At 40.5% G+C, this 14367-nt stretch overlaps 1 long non-coding RNA gene across 1 annotated transcript; it reads left to right on the plus strand.

The window, feature by feature from the left end:
- The first annotated feature begins 243 nt into the window (after positions 1-243).
- Positions 244-13461, plus strand: LOC101875406 (uncharacterized). The gene is made up of 8 exons (XR_004549872.1): positions 244-386; positions 1314-1553; positions 7248-7379; positions 7669-8000; positions 10250-10354; positions 11661-11795; positions 12362-12436; positions 13335-13461. It is a non-coding gene; the product is annotated as an uncharacterized lncRNA (long non-coding RNA).
- The last annotated feature ends 906 nt before the right edge of the window (positions 13462-14367 follow it).

Raw genomic sequence — 14367 nt, forward strand, 5'->3', positions numbered from 1 at the left:
CTGGTGATAGTATTTATCACTTCTCATTCCCCGAGAATTTGTGATTAGGTGCAGTGTTGTTCACTTGCAAGTGCTGTGAGTACCTGTATATTTCATCTGTCTGTAGTCTGTTGTGGTTCAGCCTTGTCTTAAATTTCATCTGGTTGAGTGAGGAATTCCTTTTTCTCATTAAACCTCTTCTCTGGCTACATTCACTGTATGTAATGTCATCCAGGTGTTCTGCCTTGGTCCCCCCCTTCTGTCATCATGTTTTTCTTCAGTATCTACAGTCTATATTCCTCATCTGGAATATAGAGTAAAGGAAGATATAGGTGAACTGCTGATTCCTGTTAGAAGATCTGGAGATGTTTGTCAAGAACTGATGGTCATTTGTTCTACACACCAAGGTATGTTATCTAGCTAGGTAACTGATTATTCAGCATAATATTCATATTTAGATAAGTAAGAGAGCAAGTGCAGTTGTTAATCAGGAAGTATTGCCATGGAACTTCAGTAGCTGGAACAAGTGATTTTTTTTCAGGTAACTTAGATGTTTTCAGTTCTCTGCTTAAAGAATGTTTTAAAGCCCAAAATATAAGAATGCATGTGTGTACACATGCCTGTAAACATACATATGTATATGTATATCTTTTTTGAAGAGGCACTTTTTTTTTTCTCTGCAGATTTTCCTGCTGAAGAGGAAATTCCTGTCCTGTCCCTGAAGTGAATGTTTAGAGAAGAAAAAAGTATTGTTCCAGTTATATCCCATAAGTCTCCTGGATTTGAGGATCTGACTGATCATTGCACCTTTTTATATACCCTGAATGACAACTGAGGTCCCCAGTGGGAGGGTTTTTCCTATCATCCATATTTTACTTTTTTATTATAAATCTGGAAGAAGCTGTGTTAGGGCTTCAGTTGATTCAGCAAGAAATACTATTTCAAAACTGTTTGGCTACAGGCATTGAGTATCACTTCTTGCTTAAGCATAACTGGTGCAGAAGGTTGCATGTTCTGTCTTAGTAATGCTTTTGATTTCATTTGTGAATCTGTGTTATCAAAGAAGGCAATGTATGGAGTTCATTGTGAACCACAGAGATAAGATCTAGATTTGGAACTAAACCATTTCTAAAATCAAATTACATTTTTGGGTTTTGGTTAGGTTAGAGGCAGTAAGAATTTCTTATCTATAACTTGTTACTAAAACACATTTATTAGCCAGTTCCAGCATAAAACACTTTCTCTGTGTTTGTTTCATTTAAAGGGATGTTGTTTTTCTGCTTCTTTAACGTCCTGAGTTCATGCAATTAATTTTTTGCCCTCTCTCCTCATAGGTTCTGCTACCAGCGCAGTACCATCCAGTTTTGTCTTACTCTGACTGCGTCTTATGTCCTGAAGATCACAGCAGCATTGTTCATTTTAATGAGACTGAGAAAATCTGTCATATTATCATTGTTGATGACTCTGTGAGGAAGATGAGACCTTCAATATTTTGCTGAGCATACTAGTGGATGGCCAAATTGGCACTGAATTCCCAAGCGCTAAAGTAATAATCTTGGCTGATGCCGATAATGGTGAGTATGAAGAAGCAATTTTGTTTTGCTGGCACTTTCCCCTTTGGAAGTTTCACTGATTAAATAATCTTTTCCACTGAGCTTTTGGGTTTTTAAACATCTGAAAACATGAGTCTAGGATTTTCTTACTCAGTAGAAAAACTAGTAGAACAGACATGAACTAGGTTGAAGATAGAGTGTAAATATGTATCATGCACTTTGGCTTACCCTGTTATTGCAGTAGGAGTTGAGGATTAGATTTCCTTTACTGGCATAGGACTAGATGGCTGTTAGTACAGCAGAGTCTCTCAATACAAAAGTTTACACAGGTATAGGGTTATCATTGTGACAATATTATAGATGAAACCATTTGTATACTATCAGATAAAGAGTAAAAACAGTTAATAGAGGTTAATTTGTCATGAACATTAATTATCAGTGTGTCAAGATTAGTGCACTTCTAAGGTAGAAAAGCAAATCTTCTGTTTTATTGTAAAGTTGGAGACACAGAAGTAAAGAATTTATACTATTAGAAGCAGAAGGAAAGTCATTTATTTATCGCCATACTTTGTTCATTCTTTTAGTCCCTGTCTGAATCTTTCCATATGCCTATATCATATGGAAGGATAGCTAAAGTTTAAACTTTATTTGTTAAAAACTGTGCTCTGAAATGAAAATTCTCCTAGGAATACACCACTTTATAGGACTATTTCCATTTTGAATAAACAGGCAGGAAACAGGCTGCCATTCTTGATCTAACCTGCAAATGGACTGCTGGCATTGGATGTATAGGAAACTGGACAACCTTTTTTCTCAAATGTGTAATATTTGACTTTTGAAGAGTAGAGTTTGACCAGTTCTGGTTTTCTGCAGAATGATACCTTGATACGCCAAACATTTCTAATACTTAACACAGTACTGTAAGTGTCTGTACACTGGCTAAGCATATGTGCTTACCACTCCTACAGTGGATAGTCTTACAATCTGTTAAAGAGAAAAAGATGATTTCATAGGAATGTGCCTGGTTATGTCTTGAAAGATAAATGTATTGGGATTTTTGTTTGTACTGGGAAAAATGGGTTGTTTAAACAGGTAAACTTTCCATTGTAAAGTGCAGTGTGCTAACAGCTAAAGTATGCAGACTAAACTTGGCAAAGCAATAAGCCTTTGCTGAGGTTATTGTAAGCCTGATTGTGCCTCTTTCCAACTGGAGAAAAGTTGAACACAGGGTTAGGGTTAGGGTTTGATACTGGATATGCCTGTATTTGCACAATCCTTTGGTCAGGTTAGTCATGGTGGGGCACTGCATGCCTCTAACAACAAGGACCAGGGAACCCTACAATGAACAAAATTGACAGACAAAGACTTTAAAATGCATATTATAGAATTATTTGCAGCTTTAAGGGATAATAGTAAACCTCTTTTAGCCTGCCCAAGAAAAAGGAAAATACAGAATTTTATTATTAAGACCTGATAGTGTTCCAAAACTATTTGTAATGGATAAGTGACCAAACAAAGCATAAGTTAGCATTAATTCAGCCATGATTAGCTGTAATATAAATGACCCTGAAATGTGGTACACATTTTTCTCATTTGTGGGCTTTTTTATATTACAAATTTTTACAGAAATATCCATAATATCGTCACCAGATCCAGAATTTTACACTTCTATGAAGTGAAACAGTCCCCACTTGGTTCCTGGATGAAGGACCACAGGAACCTATTTGTAATAGATGGTTCTTGTCTTGGGATACCATGTAGATGAACCTGTCTCCTAAAGACCTAATTCCAATAGACTTCTCAGCTCAAAGTGCAGGTGTTTTGGATCCTGCTTAAATATGCACTGCAAATGGAGCCTCAGGCTGTACCCATACTGGCATAATAATGTATCTGGGACCTTTCCTTCCCATGCAGACTCACTCTGTTGGACTTTGCCACTGAATTAAGATCTCTGCATGCAAACTGCCTCCCTAGTTCACACTAATTCTGAATTGTGTCCAGGAGTTGTTTGGAAGAGAGCTAGTTAGCTTGGCACAAAATCATGTCAGGATACTATACTTAGATATTATTCTAAGTTTTCCAACAAGTTACCAATATTGGCTTGTATGTATTTTTTCTGCCCAGTAAAAGTGGGTTGGTTTTACTTGGTGATCGTGCTGAAGAACAGACACTAACAGCTCAGATTACTACACTTGGAGCAAAGCCATGTTTTTGCAGTGGTATATGTTACTTGAGCACAATTGACAAAACAGTTTTTTACTCTAGATTTTACATTAATTTGATGGGCTATTTTAATCACATATTGAATTCAGAGAAGGAGAAACAGCATTCTGTTGAGGCAGAGATTCTGTGTGATGGTATAAGAGAAGTGAGAGAAACGTTTACCGTCCAGCTGAAAGCTGATGAGAACACAGGAGCAGAAACACAGGTAACCACCGTTGACAGCAAAATTGCCATTTGTAAATGATTTTTTGTTTGTTTCTTTGTATAAAATGTATAAAACATCTAAAACCCCATGTACTCACAGCATGCATGACAGCCTGCTGTTCCTGCTCTGTGGTTAGTTTGGTGCATGCCTGTCTAAATACAGGTATAGCTATAAATCCACACACTTTGAACAAAGTCTAGAAGCCTTTAATTACAAATTTTATGTATGAACTACTATATACTTAACAGAGTGTTTGGCAGTGGAAAGTGCTCTCATTCTTTCCAAGTTACTGGTATACATCTTATGAAAGTATAGTGCACTAGCTGGCCTGTAGAAACCTGTTTTGAGTACAGATGGCAGAAAGTATCAGAAGACTTAAAAATACAAAAAAAAAAAAAAAGAAAGCAAGAAGCCAAGCCATGCTGTGGTGCTTTGACCAGTGCTCTGCACCACTTCATGGGCTCAAGTACAGCTCCATGAGGTCTTCCTTCCCATTCCCATGGTAGGAAGTCTGTGGGTGTAGGCCCCTATTTTAAAAGCAGAGGCTCTAAAGTTAACACAGGCTTTATACTTAAGCTGGTAAAAGCTTAAAGTGGCTGTCAAGTGAGATAGAACTGATGTGTAGGCTGACGCTACTGCATAGTCTCTGGAATTAGTTTAGGAGAGTTTGGGGGTTTGTTTTTGTATCTTACGCTCGTGGCAAGGTTTTAAGGGGATAGATAAGTCAGGAGTGAAATTCAGGAAAATAAGAAAATGAGGAGGAAGCATAATGTTTTAATGTTTTCTTTTGTTTCTTACTACCCAAATCTACTTTAATTAGCAATAAATTAAATTATTTTTTCCCAAGTTGAGTGTGTTTTGAGCAAGTTATTGGTAAGCAATGTCCCTGATTTTAGCTGGACCATGAGATTTCTCATCCTATTTCCTCCTCCTCCAAGCTGAAGGTGAAGAACTGGTTGTGTGTTTGACTGTGTGTCAGGGATGTGGGGGTTATTTGTTTTTTTTTTTTTTTTTGGTGGGGTGGGGGGAGTTGGTTTTTTTAAAGAAAAATTGGAATATTTTCATTTATTTTTCCTAATGTTTGAAGAATTCACTCTTCCTTAAGTTTTAGCTAGTTTCTGGTGAATAGATTTTAAGTGGAAAACCTGTAAAAACCCCTGAAGAGTGAATCTTCCTTAATACAAGTCACCACTTTATCAAAGAATCCTGAATTAAACCAGAATGAGCTTGGTGGCAGAAATTAAATTGCAGGCACTACTTCTCCTTCGCCTTCCAATCCTTATTGTCAGCAGTATACATAATCTTTTGTCTCAATTCAGTAAAGCCACTGCGTGCATTGAAGAAATGGACAACATTATAGAGGTGACATTTCTAGCAGTGCCCCAGGTTGTCTGGCTTCTGATGTATGATGCTAAAAGCACCCTGCAACTGGCTATCCTGTTGTGTGTGTAATGGTGCAGCTTGTTCCTACATGCTTCTGTCCACCTTACTCATTCTGTGCTCTGGAACACTGAAAAAGAGTTCAGTCCTGGAAAATGACAACTAGAGCAGCAGGCTGTTACTGTGTTAGAGGCACAGAGGTGTTTCTGCTAACCTAATTCAGAAGGAGAACTTCCAAGGGAGGGTCACTAAATGCCCCTAACATGTGACAGCTGTTTCTGCAATGAGTATATCTTGCTGATCTAAATAGGTCTTTGGTACTGGGCTGTGCTGTCAAACTAATAACTGGTTCCAGATAATGAGTTGGACACATGGAATAAGGGCCAGAAATATAGAGATTTCTAAACCCAAAGCTAAGCAGGCAGGAATGTGAGGAGAAGCTAAATGTTGCCAAACAAGGGCCCTGACCAGGCCTTACAGAGCTTTCCAGAAACAGTTTGCATCCTGGGCATTGTGAGTAGAGCTGTGCCATGAGCAGCTGAGCAGCAGATTTTACCAGGGTTGACTGTACAGCCTCCGGTATCAGCCATCTGTCCCATCTGCAGGAGGCTGCTGTCCCAGACAGTTGGCAGAGGGACACAGATCTGTGCAGCTGCTGTTCTTGTGTGAAGTCAGGTGTTCTAAACTGTTGATCAAGCATGATATGGGGAGGGGGGGGAGGGAAGGAAAGGAAAGAAAGGTGAATTTGGCACTAGCAAAAGGCACACATGCTTCATTCCTGCTTGATTCTGTTGTGGGGAACAACAACAAACTGCTGGGAAGGATGCAGTTGTAACTTGGCAGCACTTTGCCAGGGATGTATGAATTCAAGCCATCCATTTTTCGTTTCTAACAGTTTCTAATTAATTCAAGTGATTTCACTCTGGGATTTTCCAATGTAGTATGTCTGAATTCAGGAAAAACCGACTTTGCTGTTGTCAAATATGAGTACAGGTCATGGAGTCAGCACTGGCATTTTCCAAGTTTGCATGGTCAGAGGTGACACATAAATTGTAGCAACTCACTACTACATGGGGTTTGTGGCTTTATTTGTTCTTGTTTTCAATTTAAAAAGCCACACGACATTCATTCATATCCCCTCTTATTAAGTATGCTTGCATGAAAGTTTTATTTTGCTGATACACCTTTAGTAATAAGCATGGTTCTGATAAAATGATGCTTAGCAGTTTTCTTTCCTGGAGCAGGTGCAAGGAAGAATAGATAACCCCCTTCATTTTTTGTAAATGCCAACCCATAGTCATACAACCCAAGTATTCAGACTTCAATAAAACTGGATCCATCTGTGCCATGGAAAATATCAATGATACCCTGACATTCTACCACTGGCTTGCCAGTGCTTCAAGTGGGAGTGATGGTGTTACCAGCCTGATGAGGGAATTGGGCTCCAATGTTTTTTTTACCAGCACCAGATCCATCTCCTTGGACTCTATATATTTCCAGGTAGGCTTCGGGCTTCAGTGTGCAGCTTGAGCTGTGAATGCCGAAGGTGATACAGGTCTGGAGTTGCTAAGTCAAATTTATACAGTAAAAGAGACGAAGCAAAGTTTTTAATGCTGGGGGTTAAGTAGCCTTTATTGGGAAAAGATGAGGTAGCGTTTGCAGCTGATGGAGGTCTGCTATGGTGTGTTTTGTCCTAGGGAATTAATGCTAGTATGTTAGTTAATTCTTATTTTTCCCTAGGGTTTAGACTGAGCAGCATGGGCAGGGCTGTGAGGAACTCCCTAACTAGCATGTCAATGTTCCTACATTTTTCTGACCTATCTCTATGGACAGACATTTTCAAGCTGCTTAACACCGACACAGCAGTTTAGCAGGCATCTCATAACCCGTCTTTTCCCTTTCTTCAGGTCTTTGCCAGCTTCACATCACAGGAGCAGTAGGAGCAGAACCTTTCTCAGCTAAAATTCGCTCTGCAGGTCCAGATGATCCTGACCACCCCGATCTGATCTGACTAACAGTCACAATGCCCCATATGGATGGTAAGCATCAAGTGGTGAGTGTTAATTAACAAATGCTGCTTTGCATTTTTCCTCCCCCATGGGTTTGTCTCCGTAGTTGTTTGCTGCACTGTGGCAGAACCATGAATAGTCAGTTTTTAATGAACAACTCACCAGTTTCAAGTTTAATTTACGGATGAAATGTGGAGTATCCCTAGCTTCTGTTTCCAGACTACAGCTCTAAATACATGTTCATAAGCAGTTAATGAATACTTCATTTGCTCTTTTCCATTCAAGATATTAAATGGATCATGTGACATTTATGTTTTAGGAATGCTGCCAGTCATCTTCACACGCCCCTTATCCAACTTTGAGCTAACACTTAGCCCAGATGGCATTCACATGGGATTCCACAAGTGCTCCAACCTGCTGGACTATAATGAGATTCAGACCAAACATGAGTTTGTTACAGAGGAAACTCAAAACCCCCAAAGTGACTGGAGAAATGTCACCTTACCAGTACAGCAGTACTCTGCGGTCTGCCAAAACCTCATGTTTCTACCAGAACCTCAAATCTGAGGCTTGCCTTGGGAGTTCAACAGTTACTACAAAATATCTGAACTGCTGACATACTGCAGTGGCTCCATTGACACAGATGGGCAGGTATGTCACAGTGAAGTGCCTTCCTCTCTCTACAGGAGACTTTGGAAGCATGAGTCTAATGTAAACTGTTATTAAGGATTGCATGAGGAAGGATTTAGTCACTATGCAGGCAGTTTGGTATGTGTTCCCTTAGCATAAATGGTTTTGGAAGCAAGTATTTGTTCATTTGCACTGTATTTCTGTGCACAGCCATGATTAATCTTCCTGGTAACTGAGCACAATTTACTGCACTGCTGTTGCTTCTACTCTGGATTTTAGAAACCGTTTTTTTGACTCAAAAGAGCTTTTCCAAGCTGTATACATACTTTGTGCCATCACCTAAAGCCCTACAGTTTGTTGTCTTATAGAAGTAAAGTACGTCACTAACCCTGGAAATGTGTTTTAAGGCTGCAGGGAAAAAAAAAAGTTCTTTACAAAAACTCCCCAAACAGTCCTGAATTAGAAGCTTCTAGTTTATGCTTACAGTATTCTGGCTTTATGCAGAGCTGTCACATAGGTGAGATTTTATAATAAAAGGTTGGATGATAAGAAACAAGCAAAAAGAAGTTTATCCAAAATGCAATTTATTTTTACACAATTTCCCTGAGTAAAACAGGCTGTTGTTCCAGGTATTTGATTTGAATTACATCAAACATTGGTCACAGAGCAGGCAGGTGTCTCCTCTGTGCAGAACAGATCGCATTTACTTGTAAAATAACCCAGGGCACAAGCACCCTACAGCAATTGCATTAAAATTGCAGGGGGCTGTAGCCCTCTGTACTGGCTCCACGTTTAGATAGCCTTGGCTCAGCAGCTTGGTGCTTTCCCATTCCATAGGTGTTCAATTGATGCTCTGTGGCGAAAAAAGATTTATTTACTAATGGGCTTGGCTGCCCATTCTGGTTGCTTGTCCTTTGGGTTTTGGAGATCTCTATGCCTCAGACCATAGTTTTAAATTGCCGTGTTTCAGGGGGCTATAATCTATAGAGTTCAATCTATTGCAAAGGAAAGTGTTACTCACAGAACTAATTTCTATATTTGTATTTGATTTCATTTGGGAGAGGCATGAACCCTGTTAATTTTAAATTGGCAAAGATCAGGGGACACTGTCAAGTGAGGTGGTTTGCAGCACCTGAAATAAAAGTGATGTCAGTAACAGATGAACAGTGTTTTCATGCAGGATTCTTTTCCTAGGTTTAAAGAGTACAGCTCATGAGAATGCAAGATTGGCAGTGAAAGAAATTTTTTTCAGGTTGCATAGAGTAAGCTGGTACCTTGATGTTTTTCAGGTCTTAAATGGGGTGGTGCAGTCATATGTAACTCTGCAGGTTGCCTCTCTCTGTCTCTGTGTCTTCCACTCCCTTGCTGCCATTGGTGCTGGCAGCATTTTGATTTGCAGTCTGAACTGACACTCACCTTTGTGTATGACCTGGCTATCCTCTGGAAAGATAGGATAGGCAGCCCTCCTGAATGAGAGCTCCAAGGTGAGCTGTTTCAGATACTGTCATTTCTAAACTCCATTTTCTTCCACATTCTGATGATGGGAAAGTGTTGTCAGTAGCTCAATGCATTTCATTTTTGAGAATCTCAAATCAGAACCAGCATGCAGACTTCCTTAGTTAAAACACCCACCCCAAAGCACAGTTATGTTTGGTTTTTAATGCTGTATGTTACTAACCTAGATGTTTTGAATCTTCCCTCAATTGCATGCTGCTTTTTAATCTATAAAAAATTAGATAAATGAATGCACAGACCCAACTCTAAGGCAGATGTTCTCATGCAGAGATAGGCTCCAGCGATGAATTTGTACACAGTTAAAGGGCAACAGAAACACTGTAGATAGCCCTGTGGAGAAGTGCCTGAGAAAGGGACCTTAATGAAGTAGGTAAGGTACTGGAGGTACTTAACCTTGGTATCCATGACAAAAAATCACAGACCCTTTCTTTCACCTGTCAGCACTGTGTTGTATCAGCATATGTGGGTATCCTTCAGATGAGTCTGGCCTTATGTCAGCAAAAGGGAGAAAAGAAATATCTGCCTTAATGGATTGAACCATTAACAGGTGTAAATGAATGCATTTCTTCTGAAGTTGGTGGGTTTGGAAATCTGTCTCAGAGCAATCAGTGTGACAGGGTATAACATCTAGGTGGAGAACCAGGGTTTAGGTAAGTGTTTTGAATTTCCAGATGCACAAAATATATGAAGAGCCTTCCTTTAAAAATGCAGTTGGGAAATGCTGGTGGTAAAATCATTGGCTTCTTCCTCCCTAGACTCCCTCTATCCCACAAGTATGAGGATCAATGATGAAGTGCAACTAGTGGTGAACTTCCGAAGAGAGATGAATTTCCAGGACCAGCTGGTGATGTCCTACCCAGGTGCATACCCAACCTGTCCACCTGTAGTATTTGTAGTGCTGTCTACCTGGCAAAGGAGAAAGGTACCACAGGAAAGGATCTGTCTCAGTGCAGAAGGGAGAATAAGTCACTCAGTCACTTTCTTTTCTGGGGTGCAAGTTACTTTCTTTCCATTCTCTTGTTTCTTTGCTTTCGTGTGCTGATTTATGCCATGCCAGGCATCAGCATTAATTATGGGAAATTATAGTTTCCCTTTACTCTTTCAGGAACATCTCTGGCATCAGTGGTGATGTCTGCTGACCACCCTGACCTCACAATTACACTCAAGTCTCCTACAAAGCAAGCCAACCTTCCATCAGCAGAATTTTATCTCTGACTTTGCTGTGAGTTTGCATTCAGACTTGAGTTTAGGAAAGCAAAGGAAATGTCAGCTTTAACATGCTCTGCATGCAGTCATCAGCACTACCCAATCAGTGTGAACCAACACATTTGGTTACAGTTATGTATTTCATTACATCATGAGCAGTCAGAAGTCCCTTGTGTCCCTGGAGCTTGACTTCAGAAGCCTGAACCTGTGCTCCTGCTAGCATTAGCCAGCACCATTCACTGAGCAGGCCAGTACTGGAGCACTCTCTTGAAGAATTAACCTGAATGTTATCTCACTTGGCATTGCTGGGAAACCTTGATCCAGGAGTTGCTGCTAGCGGTTGTGAAAAGCTAGATCTTTTCTCCACATGGGGCAAAGCTGCTTAACTCCTGCTGAGCTTGGAAGTTGGTAAGAACTACTGTGGCCCCAAAGCCTGTGCTTTGGGGCAGAAGAGGCTTGCTTGAAAGGCTTGCAGAGGGCAGAAGAGGCTTGCTTGAAAGTGTCTTTCTTTGATGAGAGGGACTCAGCCCAGTTACTCAGCTCTGGCTGAGCTGGCAGGAAAGGAGACACATACACAAAATCATCTTCTCTTCAGAGAGATTTAGTATTTTCGATTTGGACATTGACATACTTGATTCTCACCACCACAGCAAGGTCAACCCATCTAAGGCCTGATACCATTTCCATATTAGTCCTCATTTTACAGAGAAGTAGAGGAGAAGCAGTGTGTGTCAGTGCTTTGCCTAAGCTGCTGAAGCCGTTGGCAGTGTTGGTGCATTCACTTCCTGTGTGAGGTAAAGCACCATGATCGCAAACAGTTTATGAAAGTGTTTATGTCCAGGTTTATGCAAGTGCTTTAAGGTGCTGCTGGGCATTTGGCTTCACCTCAGGGGCGATGTGAGCTGGAAGAGTGACTGTTCAGAGCCTGCGGAGTTACTCATCTCTCTAATCTTTTTGCAGGTATTAGATTATTCAGGTACTCAGGCTGTGATTTCATCTTTTGCATTGCTGCGCCTCGTCAGCAATCTGCCCTTCCCATCATCTGCAACCCAAGGGACCAATTGCATTTAGATGTGGACCATCAGGTTCCTACAGGTACGCCATTTTACTTAAAACTTACATGGTTTTCTATGAAGCCACATGGGCCAAAACCAGCCAAAAGCAAATTTAGGCTGTAAAGCAGGTGTTCTGTAACCACTGAAAGAGATGGTCTGACATAGGCCACCCAGTACCAATTGTCAAGAGAAAATCAGGGAGTATTTCAGATGGGTTCAGAAGGAGTTTTAAAGTTCTTGTAGATTGCTCAAAATCTAATCTTGTCACATGAGATAAAAGCAAACTGAAAATATTTTTTCTAGTAATTAAAATATCGCTTATCCATTTATTTATCTCACAGTCCAGCCCATTCCCAAGTACTTGGATGCTTTTCCTCAGGAAGGCAGGGGCTGAAGAGGGAGGGAATTCAGTTCTAAGTGACGTTGTTTTCAAAAGTAACAGTAGTTCTAAGGTTGATTTTTAGAACTGAGATTCAATGTAATAGAACTGTACCAAGAGGGTCTTTTATCAAGCAGTGGGAAGCACTTCATGGGTGTTGAATTGAAATATTACGTTAAAAGACACTGTTTCAGCAATGGACTTCATGCTGCCACCTTTTAACACAGGAGGTTAATGATACACAGGAAGATGATTTTATGAAGAAGGAAATAACTGGAGTTGTGGTGGTATCTGCATATTAGGTAAAATTTTGCACTTCTGTATATATCATTGCATCCTTATGACTGTAATCCCTAGATTTATTGTGGTCAACCAGATTAAATAGTGTTGTGAAACTCTTTAGTTCTTTACCTTATTCTGTGCTGGAGGGGCAGAACCTTCTGTTCCCCTTTGTATCTCCCTGGCATTACACGTGTGGTGGGTCTCCCAACACGTTGCATTCATGGGGCAGGCACAGACCAGTGGCCTGTAGCCAGCTTCCTCCACCCAAATATGCTGGGCACTGTTGGGCTCCTGCAGTCACAAGGTGTTTGCAGGGGAGAAGGCAGGAGGGTAGTGACTGCGAGGGTCCTATCACAGAGCTTTGGGAGTTAACCTTCTTGCAGGAAACTCTAGTGTGGCCTCCAGCATGGCCCACTTCAGGGTTACTTTTCTGGACAGCTTCTAGGTTGCAAGTGGAACATGTACAGTGCTGGTAGGGGCAGACAAGGTTTCTGATCCTGAGCTCATTGATTTGAATATCTGGATTGTTATTTAGAGTGGGGGGAAATCAGTTAGTCTTGAGCTAGGTTCTAGTCTTGATCTGGTTTTATTGGCCCCTTGCCCACAGCCCTGTTCTCCCAGTAACTTTTGCAAGTGTCACTGAAAAGATACATTGCTGTCCCATATCTGAAGAAATAGATAAACTTGTGCTATTTTACTTGGCCAAGTTGAAAATAAAGAGCTACAATTGTGTATTTTAATGGGTTGTGACGAGAAGCACAATAGGAGGTTTATGTATGTGGGAGGGATTCTTACGAATGCTGTGTACTGCTAAAGGTTTGGTCCACACATCACTACTATGGCAGTGATGTACAACGATCATTGTAAAGCTATAACCTAGCCATTTTCTTGATCATTTAATTTCACTTTTCCCCAAAGGTCAGTGATCCAGTGGCAACACAGCTCAGTCTAAATACTCAGATGTTTCTGCTATCCAGTAAGGACCCTTGGATCTCCAACGGATCATAGGATTTGGAGAAGGCACTGATGTAGCCTTTAGCAAAGGTAAAAAAAGTCAATTGTGTATTCAGTATATTAGGAAAGCTAAAACAGAACCACTTTTTAAACAAGACCCGAGTATGTACTTTACCAATTTTATAACCCCTATGTGGTCTATGGTATTTGCACTGCAGAAAAAAAGAATACAGAAGCACTAAATATGATGTAATTTAGTGTAATTGAGAACAGGCTTTGGTTCTGTTTATGGGCTTGGAGGGGAAAAAGCATTCCAAAGGCAGGTTATAGTAGTTTAGGTACTAGATTTGAACCACAGTGCTGAAAACTGTTTCTTAGCTACTACATAATCACATACTCCCTTGCTCTGGTTGCTTCTCTTCCAAGCTGTCAAGAATAGGAACTTTCTGCCCCATTTTGAGGGGACTACATAATTTCTAGTCTGAAATTATTCTAGTTAGAAATGCAGGAATTGAATACTTGTACACCTGAGGCTCCTCGACTTCGGTCATGGCGCTGTTCTCAGTTACAGACTGGATGCACAGTAACTGCAAGCTGGCTTCAGACCAAGATGCTCAGAGTCATTCTTGATTTTTTGGAGCTCTGGCCCAGTGCTCTCACACTCTGTACTCACTGGAGCTGTGATCAGGTTCCAGGGAAAGTCCTGGTAATGGCAGTATTGGGCCAGAAATAATTTTGTATTTAATTGGTCCCTTATTGAGTTATCAGTCTGAAACCCCAAATGGCCAGCTAAGAACTTTATTTGTCTTGATATCATGCTATCACACTGGGTAGTTTTCTTATACATGAATATGGGTTGCCATCTAGTGAAGAGAAGGGAAAAGCTTCCTTAAAAATTGAGCTGCACTGGAAGAACCACGCATCAATGCAAATTGTAACAGAGCAGAAGACTAAAGCCCATGATAAATTAATAGGAATAGTCCATGAAACAGAGTGT

The sequence above is a fragment of the Melopsittacus undulatus genome, chromosome 7 (genome assembly GCF_012275295.1).
Source record: "Melopsittacus undulatus isolate bMelUnd1 chromosome 7, bMelUnd1.mat.Z, whole genome shotgun sequence".
Classification (NCBI taxonomy): Eukaryota; Metazoa; Chordata; class Aves; order Psittaciformes; family Psittaculidae; genus Melopsittacus; species Melopsittacus undulatus.